The 12,500-nt window shown below is 43.7% G+C and overlaps 1 long non-coding RNA gene across 1 annotated transcript; it reads left to right on the plus strand.

The window, feature by feature from the left end:
- The first annotated feature begins 7,426 nt into the window (after window positions 1-7,426).
- Window positions 7,427-8,214, plus strand: LOC147148041 (uncharacterized). The gene is made up of 2 exons (XR_015086601.1): window positions 7,427-7,629; window positions 7,711-8,214. It is a non-coding gene; the product is annotated as an uncharacterized LOC147148041 (long non-coding RNA).
- The last annotated feature ends 4,286 nt before the right edge of the window (window positions 8,215-12,500 follow it).

A 12,500-nucleotide genomic window follows, 5' to 3' on the forward strand; every position in this document is an offset into this window, starting at 1 on the left:
AAGTTAACTATCGTACATCCAGGGGTCATTATTTTATGTGACGTAGTCAAAAGGTCAAAGTAGTAGTAGTATGTCAGGGTATGTTTAAACATTATTTGATATATTGTATTGTATGTGTTAAGTGTTGTTTTATGTTTTAAAGGTTAGAATGTATCATCTTACCTTGGCCGGTGTGGGTAGCAGATCTGATCGGGTCCTTTGCGCCTGCCGAAGACGTCACGCTTTAAAATATATTGTAGCGACTTCAAAGAACACGCCGTCAAACGTAGTTTAATTATGTTTTTATTCGTCCAACCGGCTACTGTGGGCCACATACGACGCCAATACGATAACCGTTCAGTCAAAAAAGAGCAACGTCTCTCCTGTTCGTCTTCCGCTACTGTCGCTCGCATGCCCTCCCATCCAGCGAGCCGCGCGATGCATTCATTAACCTAGGAAACAACACAACTTGGCAAGACACAAATTCGACCACAACACAGATAACCCAATTCGTTACACTATTTCTGTAATATATTTCTTTGCATCAATGTTTGCCACCCCATGGCTGTTCTACATTCTGACTGAAGACTTCCCGTCACTTTTCGTGGCTTTCAGAATCGGATTGTGGTAAAAAATGCTGACTGAAGACTTCACGTCACTTTTCGTGGCTTTCAGAATCGGATTGTGGTAAAAAATTATTTGGAGGAAAACACGCTTTATTAGAAATACTTCATGTTAGAAATCTCACGTTTTATTATTAGTAATGGTTGGCATTTGATAAATTCATTGAGTTTCGACATAGTGCTGAGATGTCCCACACTGTGAGCAGGCATTGAACGCTATTCGAGCGCTAAGTGTTGATAGTAAGTGACTTTTTTTTTCTCTTTCCTCCTTCGACACAGCTCGTAGTTTGTTCGTGCCAGCAAACTCAGTAGTTGCAGATTGCCCGTGTTTCACCACATTTGTTGTTGTGTTTAAATGTTAAAAGGTGACTTTAATCATTCAAGTTCGTGTCAGGTAACTGCTGTACATAATAGCCTGGATATTTTCTCGTGAGTGATGTCACGTTGATGAACACTAGTAAGTTATTTTGGCTCATATGCTAACTATTTTAGTGATGAAACGTGTGAATGTGTATTGTACTATTCTAGTGATAAAACGTGTGAATGCGTATTGTATGTATTGTTTGGCTGATTAATTTCTCAATACAGTGAATTGTAATGTTTAGGCAAATTGTTAACAAATGGATATGCATTGGATGATGTTGCTAGTTTATTCTTTGTCTGTGTTGATACAGACCACAATAAATAAACGTGTCAAGTGGAATACGGGTCTGTGTTTTCTGACAGGATCACCCACATTCATACCTTGCCACTCTAAAATAGGGTCAGCTGGAGACATCATACCAATCATATGATCCTCTCCGTTTTACTTCACATTATGTACAGTTCATACAATCTTGCAGCCCGACTACTACATGTTACTACCAGTAACATGCCAAGCCTGTTTACATTAAAAACACCGTATCGTATGATCTAATGTTTATCCTGAGCATGAGTAGTCAAATGTTATCAAAGTCATAAGATTCCCCCCAAAAGCAAGGAAAAGTATCTTAGGTATAGTTAATAACAACAGTCTACCTATGAAAGATCTATCCACAATAATCCACTAAACAGGATGAAGTATTTTTCATGAATGTAACTGGAAACTCTAAAACTCAGTCTCTAGGGTGACATTATGTACTGGCCTCACAGAACCTTTCTGCTAACCAGCTAGTTAAACACCTCCACACAATAAGTCACTGACGCCAGAATGGGTTTAGACCTTCCCTTTATATGGCGTGTGTGAAACTGTAACAGATAGAGAATGAAAAATGAACGAAATGTACGCAAGTTTACTATTCACAAACAAAATGGCGGCACAATGTAAATAGTTAACTTCTTAATTTGTAATTTGCAAGCTCGACTATCTAACATCAATCGATTATTAATTACTTAAATATACTCACAGGGAATGCTGTTTTATGGACTTAAGCGTCAGACACAACTCAACTTGTTTTGCGTATTGACTGTACTCGTATGAGCAGGAAGCTCTTGTTCTCGCGCCGATTGTTTTCACTCTCTCTTAAAGGGGCAGCGCACCATTCAAAACAAAGGCTTAAAGGGGACTGAACCAATCAGTCTCTTAACAATAAACTACTGAAATAATAAGTAAAAACTCTCGCCGTCTGGTATCTTAAGGATACCACATAACTTAAGTACCACCCGAACATAGCAGCACTATCTCTGAAATTGGTCTAAAATAGGTCTTAACAGTCCCTTGAGAAGCAACTCTTAACTTCAGCCTTTCGTATGATCCCATCTTCACTGGGAACAGTCTTCATTATTACGCCCAATGGCCACTCATTTCTTCTTGTTTGTTTTTCTTTGAGAAGAATGACATCTCCCTTCCTTAATGTTTGTTGTTTTGCGACGCCATTTCTGTCGAGAGTAGAGGCTGCTCAAGTATTCCTTACGCCATCTCCTCCAAAGGTTGTCCGCAAGGAACTGAATGCGTTTCCAATGGCTTTTCAACATTTCCTTCTCACTGACGTTGTCACGGATTTGAGGCGCTGCATGCGTTTTTTGGGTCAGCAGCATTGCAGGTGACAAGACGTGAGGATTTTCTGGGTCTGATGATACTGGCAACAACGGACGTGCATTTATGATGGCTGTTACTTCTGCAAGAAATGTAGTCAGGATTTCATGAGTAAGTTGAACACGACCAGCTTGCATCAGCATGTTGTCAAGTATCCGGCGAGCCACACTGATCATCCGTTCCCATGCTCCTCCCATCTGGGACGAATGTGGTGGGTTAAAGATCCACTTGCACCTTTGGTCCTGCAAGTAATTCTGTACTTTTTCTTCCTCTGAAACATGTGATGTCATTTCCTTGTGAGCACCCACGAAGTTTGTGCCGCAATCGGAACGTAACAGCTTTGCGGGCCCTCGCATAGCAAAGAAGCACCTCAGGCCATTGATAAAACTTGAAGAGCTTATCTCCTCCACGACTTCAATATGGACGGCCCTTGTGCATAAACATGTGAACAGCACTGCCCACCGTTTACTGTTTGCTTGTCCCCATCTTGTTCGTCTTGCAATTACCTCCCATGGGCCAAACATGTCCACACCCACATAGGAGAAAGGGGGCTCTGTTTTGAGTCTATCTGGGCAAATCACTCATTATTTGCTCCTCAAACTTTCCTCTCAGTCTTTTACATGTCACACATCTACTAAGAACTTTGCCAATACATCGTCTCCCTCCGACGATCCACAAGCCACCTTCACGAACAGCACCTTCGGTGAAATGCCTTGATGGTTCACCTTTTCATGGTGATGGCGCACTAAGAGGAGAGTGCCATGGTGCCTGACTGGCAAAATGATGGGATGTGTTTCTTTAACTCCCAGCTCTGCACGAGTAATACGACCACCAACCCTCAATAGCTTGTCTTCGCCAATGATGGGGTTAAGCTTTAGGAGTGCACTGTTTTTAGAAAGATTCCGTTTCTCAGCAATGCATTGCATTTCATCCGCATATGTTTCAAGCTGTATATTTCTAATGATTACAGCCTCTGCTTGTTCTAACAGTTCAGGGGTGATAGCAGTTTTACAGATATGCCATCCAGAGCACACTCCTTCTGGCTGTAGGCTGAGTGAAGCCTTGGGCGGTATGAACAAGGTGTGACACGGCTCTGTTAAGTGACTTCCATGTGGAGAAACGCTCCCAACAATCTGAACACAGTGCAGCTTTAGTGACGCTTGTGCAAAGTGTTTGTCCCTCTGGGCGCACCTCTGTGTCAATGTCAGGGTCCAACAAGTCAAATCGTTTTGTTGCTCCAACTGGATCTCAGGAGAACGCTGAAGGAAGGATGGGCCCGTGAACCATGTTGTGTTCTGCAGCGCAGCGGCTGGGACTGATCGTGAACCATGATCAGCAGGATTCTGGTTGGTTGCAACATAATGCCATTGCTCAGGAGTGGTTGATTCCCTAATACGGCGGACACGATTGTTTACATACACATAAAAGCGCCTAGACTGGTTGTGGATATAACCAAGGACAACTTTACTATCTGTGTAGAAACTGATTATTCTCTATTGAGTGATTAATCTCATCACATATCAATTCTGCCATTTCAACTGCCATTACTGCGGCACAGAGTTCGAGCCTCGGAACGGTTATCTCTGGTTGTGGAGCGAGTCGTACCTTGCCTAGGACGAATTCAACCTCTGTCGTGCCAACAGGAGCTATAACCTTGAGGTACGAGACTGCACATATTGCTTTCATAGACGCATCTGAAAACAAGCATAGTTCTGTGCTGTCAGCTCGGGATAGTGACATCTTGGTATATGGACAGGGAACACGGACCTCATTGAGACATTGTAGGGACCGCTGCCACATCATCGATCTTCCTTTCATGTCCTCTGGTAGGGATGAGTCCCACTCTGTGGTTTGAAGTGAAAGTTCTCTTGGTGGGAGCCGTTCTTGAATAATCACTGGTGACAAAAACCCAAATGGGTCAAATACACTGTTGACAGTTGAGAGGACTCCCCTGCGAGTGTATGGTTTCTCAATGTTTGGCATGTGGAACGTGAAGTAGTCCTCCATTATGTTCCACTTCACACCAAGGCTGCGTTGATCTGGGAGATCATCCTTAAAAAGATCAAGATCCTGAAGATCTTTAGCACGATCCTCCGCTGCAAATGCGTCCATTACTGTGACCTTGTTGGATGCTATTTTCAGGAGACGGAGATTCAAATCTGCCAACATTGACTGTGTTTGTTTTAGGAGGTCAATGACTTCGTGTTCTGAGGGGACAGATTTTAGAGCATCATCCACGTAAAAGTCACGTTCAATGAATTCACGAACATCATTCCCATATTTGGCTGCTCCTTGTTGTGCGGCTCTCCTCAGACCGTAATTTGCCACAGCAGGTGAGGGGCTGTTGCCAAACACGTGGACTCGCATTCTGTAGTCAACAAGTTCATTCTGTGGATTGTTGTCTTTGTACCAAACAAATCTGAGTACATCCCTGCAGTCCTTGCGCACCAGGAAACAAAAAAATATCTGTTGGATGTCAGCAGTAATTGCAACTGGATACTTCCTAAATCTCACAAGCACACCTAACAAGCTATTGTGCAAGTTAGGCCCTGAGAAGAGTACTGCTCTGAATGTGATTATTATAGCGAAATCCAGCAGTATACCATCCCAAAATAACTCATGATGATTCTACACCTCCACACATCCAAACATGTCTGTAAGATTTAGTGACAACATTAAACAATGTCCTGTAGAATATAATTATCCATCCATTACCTATACCGCTTCTCCTCACAAGGTTCGCGGGGCGTGCTGGAGCCTATCCCAGCTGTCTTCGGGCAGTAGGCGGGGGACACCCTGAATTGGTTGCCAACCAATCGCAGGGCACACAAAGACAAACACCCACTCACACTCACACCTAGGGGCAATTTAGAATGTCCATTCTACCTACCAAGCATGTTTTTAGAATGTGGGAGGAAACCGGAGTACCACGAGAAAACCCACGCTGGCACGGGGAGAACATGCAAACTCCACACAAGGAGGCCCGGGGCTGGGATCGAACCCACGACCTCTGAACTGTGAGGCGGACATGCTAACCAGTCGACCACCGTGCTGCCTAGAAAATGATTACATAAAAATGATTACCTTAACCCATCTCAGATGTACTCCGTCCGCGTTCTTTTTTCAAAAAGAAGGTTGCATACAAACTTTCGCACCGCCGGTAACCACACCCCTATCTCTGTTTCCACACCCCTACAGGCTAATTAAATTAATCTAACATTTTAGGTTTTCCTCAGACCAACCTAACATTTTAGTTTAGTCCCTTCACACATTCACACTACCTCGAATTCTATTCCTAATGTTTTTTTAAAGTTCATAAAAACACGCTTTTCACAGTTTTTTCTCCAGCACGCTTTAGACCCAGAGTCCCATCTCATTATCACACCAACCCTCTGCAGCAGAATCACAGGTATGCTTTTTAAATTATTTTATAGATCGCTCACACAAACTATACATACAATTATTCAAGACTTTGTACCTGATTGAAAACTATGTACCAGTTTCTCATTTTTTCCTTCCAACACTCTCTCTATGACCACTCGCTGACCCCTCTCTGACCCTCCAGCATGTGCATGTCCTAAACATGCCCGGACATATCCCTCATGAACCTAAACCAAGGTCACATTTTATGTTTAAAAAAACCTTGGATGTCTGCTTTTTTATCACCTACTGATGTTTAGTAAGATAACCTCCCGTGCAATTGCGCCTCCCATAAAAACACATTGGCCAATTTTAAGTTCAAATCCTGGAGCCTGTATTTTTATCCCTCTACAAAAAAACACATGTTGCTTATTTACTGGGGGTAGACCACCTCGTGTGTGCGTGAAAGGATGCATCTTCTTGTTTAGAATCCTGAACGTTCAAATTCCAAGAGTACCCTTTTTTTACGATCCTCCAGAAAAAACATAGACCGTCCACACTCTTTGACCAAACTCTGTTTTAAAACAGGACAGAAACCTTGCATACAACAAATGTGAACCACATGGAAATACAGGTAAGAAGAAACACTTTATCTAATAAAACAACCGTTGCTCACATAATGCACATATCAAATACATTTTATACCAAACCATTTTCCAAAACCAAAGGATATGAACCCCCTGCTTAAAACAAACGCCCAGCCTTCTAAACACACTCTGCTGCTGCTTACAGTGTGTGTGCGTGTGTGTGTCTGTGCGTGAAAGGATGCTACCTTCACCCCCATGGATGCACGCTCACCCCCTCCTCCCCCTCCTTCACACTCAGCATTCCCCCCATGGATGCGCGCTCACCCCCCGCCCCCCTGCTCCTCCTCCTCCTCCTTCTTCTCACTTCCCAAGGTAAGATGATACATTCTAACCTTTAAAACATAAAACAACACTGAATACATACAATACAATATATCAAATAATGTTCAAACATACCCTGACATATACTACTTTGACCTTTTAAGAATAAGAATAAGAATGCCTTTATTGATCCCACAGTGGGGAAATTTTTGACTACTTCACAGAAAATAATGACCCCTGGATTAACCCCAAAAGCCATAAATCAGGATTAACATCAAAGAGTTTTGAACACAAACCGCCTGATATAGTTTTTTTACGCCATATGTGGCGGTGGGCCGTTTGAAGACGGACATGCTGGTCTACAAGGTGAGATCCGAAGGAAGGCCGGGCCCAGACCGTATGCTGCATCACAACCTGCTTCGCCCATGCCCCAACTATCCGGAGGAAGCCCAGAGAGCGCACGGGGAGGTGACCGCTCCACCCAGACCAATGATGGCCTGGGCCTGGGTTCCAGGGATGAGACATGTGGAACAGGGCCGTGGGCTGGAAGATGGGCCCGAACTCCAACAACCCAGGCGAGCAAACCAGGGAAGACCCCCAGAGAGGTATGGTGAATGGACCTCTTGAACACATGTCCTCGGGACGAGAACATTTGAGTGGGGGAGGATGCCACCAGGTGACTCGGCCCTAGCCTGACCCACAATTGACGCACTGATTGGCAACAATTAATCCCAACCAGATGCAGGTGCGCAGCCTGGGCCAAGGGCACTGTGATTGGAGGACAGGGTACATGAGTTGTGCTCTTAAACCCCTCTCTGTCAGACAGCGCGGGAGTGACACAGGTGCAAAACGTCGTGGGAGAGGGCTGAAGTGACTGCTGGGCTGCACTGCACTGTCCATGGGGGAGGGTGACTTTGAGTGACGGAGTTCTTGCCGACCTGCTGGTTCAAGTCCCCCACTTCTGAGCCGCTGCCCATCCGCCATTCCCTGACGTGCTTGCCTGCCTTGTGTGGACGTGGACTGCGGGTGGTCCCTCACTTGAACTCTTTTTTTATTCTCTTGTTTTTAAATGCATATTGTGGTGTGTGTTTTAATGTGACGTTGCTGTGAGGTCATCACCGCAGCCTCTGGACCGAGGTGGCACTGGACAGGGCTGGCAGCTGGATTGATCGGGACCTTAAAGAACCGCAATACCCATTGAGTGAGAGGGGAATGTGGCCTCCAAGAGCCCGGCAAGAGACTCCCACGGCGCCCAACAATGCCTTCTATTCAAAGGACTGGTGTCACTAGAATAAATAAAAGAAGCAGATTGCTGATCCTCTGTACTCTATTGACGTGTGTCATTCCTTGGGGCAAACGGGTACACAGTGGTTGGCCTGGCACCCCCAACCGGGTCACATAATCACGCGTCAGGTGTGTCTTTGCCAGGTACTGGCGCAACAAACAGTTTTCGAAAGCATCCAGATATTTGAGTTTGCCATATGCTGCCTTTCTTCTTTATTATTTATCACTCAAACGCATGCCATTGGGGCAAGCAAGTTTTGTTTAAACAATGCTGTGCTCGTGAAGATCGCCACGCAACAACATCGATCAATTTAAGTTGGACTATAGGAGGAGCGAGTCAAACTGCTTAAAGAGCCTGGGAGCACCAAGGCGAGGTTAGTCAATTTATTTAAATTTAACCATCTGCCTACACAATACTTGAACAACACACTTTTCCCCTAGCGTTCGCAACGATTTACTTAATACAATAGGATGCCATGCCCAAATATTCACACCTGTTCCCTGCGCCCCCTAATGCAGCACAACCAAGCTCCTGCAATTACACTTTACTACTGGCTAGTATCATATTTTGAAGATACCGGTACTCATTTATCGTACCATTTCTGCTTTGCAAACAATATTTTGAATACTTACCTTTTTTCTTTTAATAAGCCACTATTTATCTTCCTCATAATCTTATGGCCACCGAGGTTTCAAATTATAGCGTCCAAACTTGCTCGTACACACATCAGGGGAAAGAGAGAGAGAAGTGTGTTTGTGTTGGGATAAGCAAGAAGAAAAAGCAATAAAATAATACAACCAATGATTAAAATGCTTTTAATAATTTGAGCGGATATTTACCGGTACATGAATGTTTCTATCGAAATAATGAATACTTATAATTGAGCAGGTTTTATCAGGAGATTTGAGTGGCAAGTGCTTATGTCACTGAAAAGTCCTTCCAAGTCACACATCCAAAATGAAGACACTCTGACCCGAGCAAGGCTCATGGATTGCTTCTGGGGAACATAAACTCCTTTATTGACCTTTATTCATGCCAATGGACCCCTAAAAATGTAACTTAATGCAGCACAATATGAAGAGTCAACTTAACAATAACATACCGAAAGTGGGGAGCAAGAAAAGAAAACAAAGGTTGTAGACCAAACAAATGGCCCCTCATATCAGCTGAAGGGGAACAGAAAGACACAGTGAAATGGCAAGTGGGTGGGGGTGAGGAAAAAAGACAAACTGGTTTGGGAAACGGTTGGTTTGGATAGAAACATAGGGACCCTATGAGGACCCCAATCAGGGCCCCTGTGTTTTTCCACTCCTATTTGTCATTGGGCATTGTCTGCCACCATTTTAAGATGGTCCGCCATTTTGTGATCACCTAACTATGACTCAGCACAAATTTCACTTCCTCATATCAACGTTTACATAAGTATACTGTATGCTTCCCTTCACTATTTTTGGCATCCTTTTACAATTCTTACAGTTTCTCCACTCCTCCAAGGCAGTGGTCCATCTAATCACACTCACTTCAATCATGCGTCAAAGGTGCGTGTATCGCTTTAATAAAAAATCATGTGAGTCAAATTGTGTTTATAAGGAAACAAACTGTATCGACATGTTGTGGGTTTGTTGCATGGAAATTGGTTAGCAAAATCCCATACATAAATTACATGTTATCTCTAAATGCTATTAGACAAATTTGTTATATATTACATGCTCATCTGAGCCTTTACACAAACAAGCAGATTTTGAACTCTTCTCATCAACAACTTCACTCAGCAAACAAATGGAGCAAATACAATATACAAAGATAATATTTTAAGTTGAAAATTAACAATTGAATAAAGATTTTAATATTTCACAAGATAATGTTGGGTCAGAGGCGGCACGGTGGTCGACTGGTTAGCACGTCCGCCTCACAGTTCAGAGGTCGTGGGTTCGATCCCGGCTCCAGCCTCCCTGTGTGGAGTTTGCATGTTCTCCCCGTGCCTGCGTGGGTTTTCTCCGGGCACTCTGGTTTCCTCCCACATTCCAAAAACATGCATGGTAAGTTGATTGGATATTCTAAATTGCCCCTAGGTGTGATTGTGAGTGCGGATGTTTGTCTCTGTGTGCCCTGCGATTGGCTGGCAACCAGTTCAGGGTGTCCCCCACCTACTGCCCAAAGACAGCTGGGATAGGCTCCAGCACGCCCCGCGACCCTTGTGAGGAGAAGCGGTACAGATAATGGATGGATGGATGTTGGGTCAGCATGCATGCTGTTACAACACATTTTCATATTGTTTACCTGCATTTTTAGATCTACAGCAGAGGTCACTATTGAGTGACCAGCGCAGTGTCACAGTGTCAATACAATGTTAACACAGTTTGTTAAATGTGTCGATACACACGTTGAGGCATCATCATCCCATCACTAAACAATCCCTTTGTCATATAGCACAGTCACTCCCCCTCCTTTTATTTCTGTTCTCCTTTTATCACAGCTGTGTCCAACACACAGGCTCGTAGCCTCACCGCAATGCAGACCAAACTGTTATGACGTAGCTCGAAGGCCACAACATAGAAGGGGAACACACCGGGAGTTATGTTAAACAAAGATATTTTACTAACTCAGATTAGACCAAATTATAAAGTGCCAATTAAAGTATATACAGAATGTAAGAAGGTCATCAGTGAAATCAGTAGTGAAGGAGTGCCTAAGTGTTGGTGCAAGTGTTGAAGTGTAGAACAAAACATAACGCTAAATGAACATAACCAGTCCAAGAGCTGAGGAACCTGGGATACCTGGAAGGGGTCACCAAAAGCAAGAGAGAGAAGAGAGCGGGACAAATTTCTATGCAGGCTATTTGAAGGAGAGAACTCCTGGAGGCCACAGGTGCTCTGCATCGGTCATTAGCCTGTTGGAGAAAGCATAGGTGAACTGTATAGCACCCTCAAGAGGATCCCAGGGGCCGTAACAAAACATTTCAAGACGTCCATTCCACGTCTCCCCACCTCAATCTGACACTCAAAATTTAGAATTTAACAAAAAAACGCTTCGTCTCCATGCTACTTGATACTAATAGTATTCTATTATCACACAATTCACAGAAAAGTCAGCAAAAATCAAATACTCATACGAGGCGATTAGAACATAACGATCAAATAAAACACAAAATGACTCAGAAGGCATGCGCAATGTGAATGTAAAAAGCAACTCAAAATAGACAATTTAACATGCAAGATCACAATTATTGACAAAGGCAGATAATCTTCCACCACTTGATTATTAATTATAACTGGCAACCCAGACGGTCCTTGATCGCCCTATCTCGTGAACTCTGTATGTACGTCACAAGCCTTCGCTAAGGGGTCGCCCGCAACACGCTGCTAATCAGCTGTGCGTCCGTCAGAGGCCCTCAACGGCTCTCTGGTGCCCTCGGCACTCCCAGGCCCTCATGGTGGCTACCGGTGGTCAAGCAGTCACAACTTCACTTTCACTAAACTACGTTAAACGAACTGTATAGCAATCACACCAACAAGCGCAAACAGGACAACTGCATGATTAAAGCATTTTATACAACACTGCTTAAGTAAATTACGTCAATAACAACAAGCAAGAAACAAACATTTCAACCAAAACACAGCAATAACTTCCTGAATTTCAGAGCATTTATCTAACATTATTTCAGGCCACGCTCCTCAACTCCACAATATCACAAAACCAGAATTAGGATATTTGGTATAAAAAGGCTCTCCCTTACCTTATTTATTTTTATTTTGCCGGCTGTCTGTAATATTGTAGGAGCTCAGAGCAGCCAATGGACCCACCTTGAGAGATCACGTCGGAAGGTCACCATTTGTTGGAGTGTTTTGTAGGTCTGGAGTCCATAAGCCCAATTAGCAATTTACAAAACAACTACTTACTCAATGCGTGTTCGTTTTATCTTTCAAAAAGGTATCCAATGTAAATACACAAGTCGATTGGATTTTCTCGTCAGTTTTCTTTACCATCTCTGAAGTTCGGGAATCATACAATAATCAGATCGAGGCAGCTTTTCCATCCTTGCGAATGCTCTAACCCGAGACGGGCGAGGGCAGAAAAGGGGCTCGGTCTAACATGCAGCCCTCACATTTATACTGTCTTCAAAATCTAAACATAATGTGGGCTGGTCTCCCTGGCTGGCCCTGCCTATGGGGCTGATCTTCACCAGTTGGTCCCGTGCTCAGATCAGGGCACGCTGACTCTGAGACTTAACTGATGATTATGCGATGTGTAATTCCCATTTTGGTTTTTGGTTAACCTGTTGCCTAATACAAAGCCATTCATACAGATTTAGATCCTTCAGCATCTCTTCA

This window comes from Filicampus tigris, chromosome 4 (assembly GCF_054856515.1).
Source record: "Filicampus tigris isolate MCC_2025a chromosome 4, RoL_Ftig_1.0, whole genome shotgun sequence".
In the NCBI taxonomy this organism is placed as follows: Eukaryota; Metazoa; Chordata; class Actinopteri; order Syngnathiformes; family Syngnathidae; genus Filicampus; species Filicampus tigris.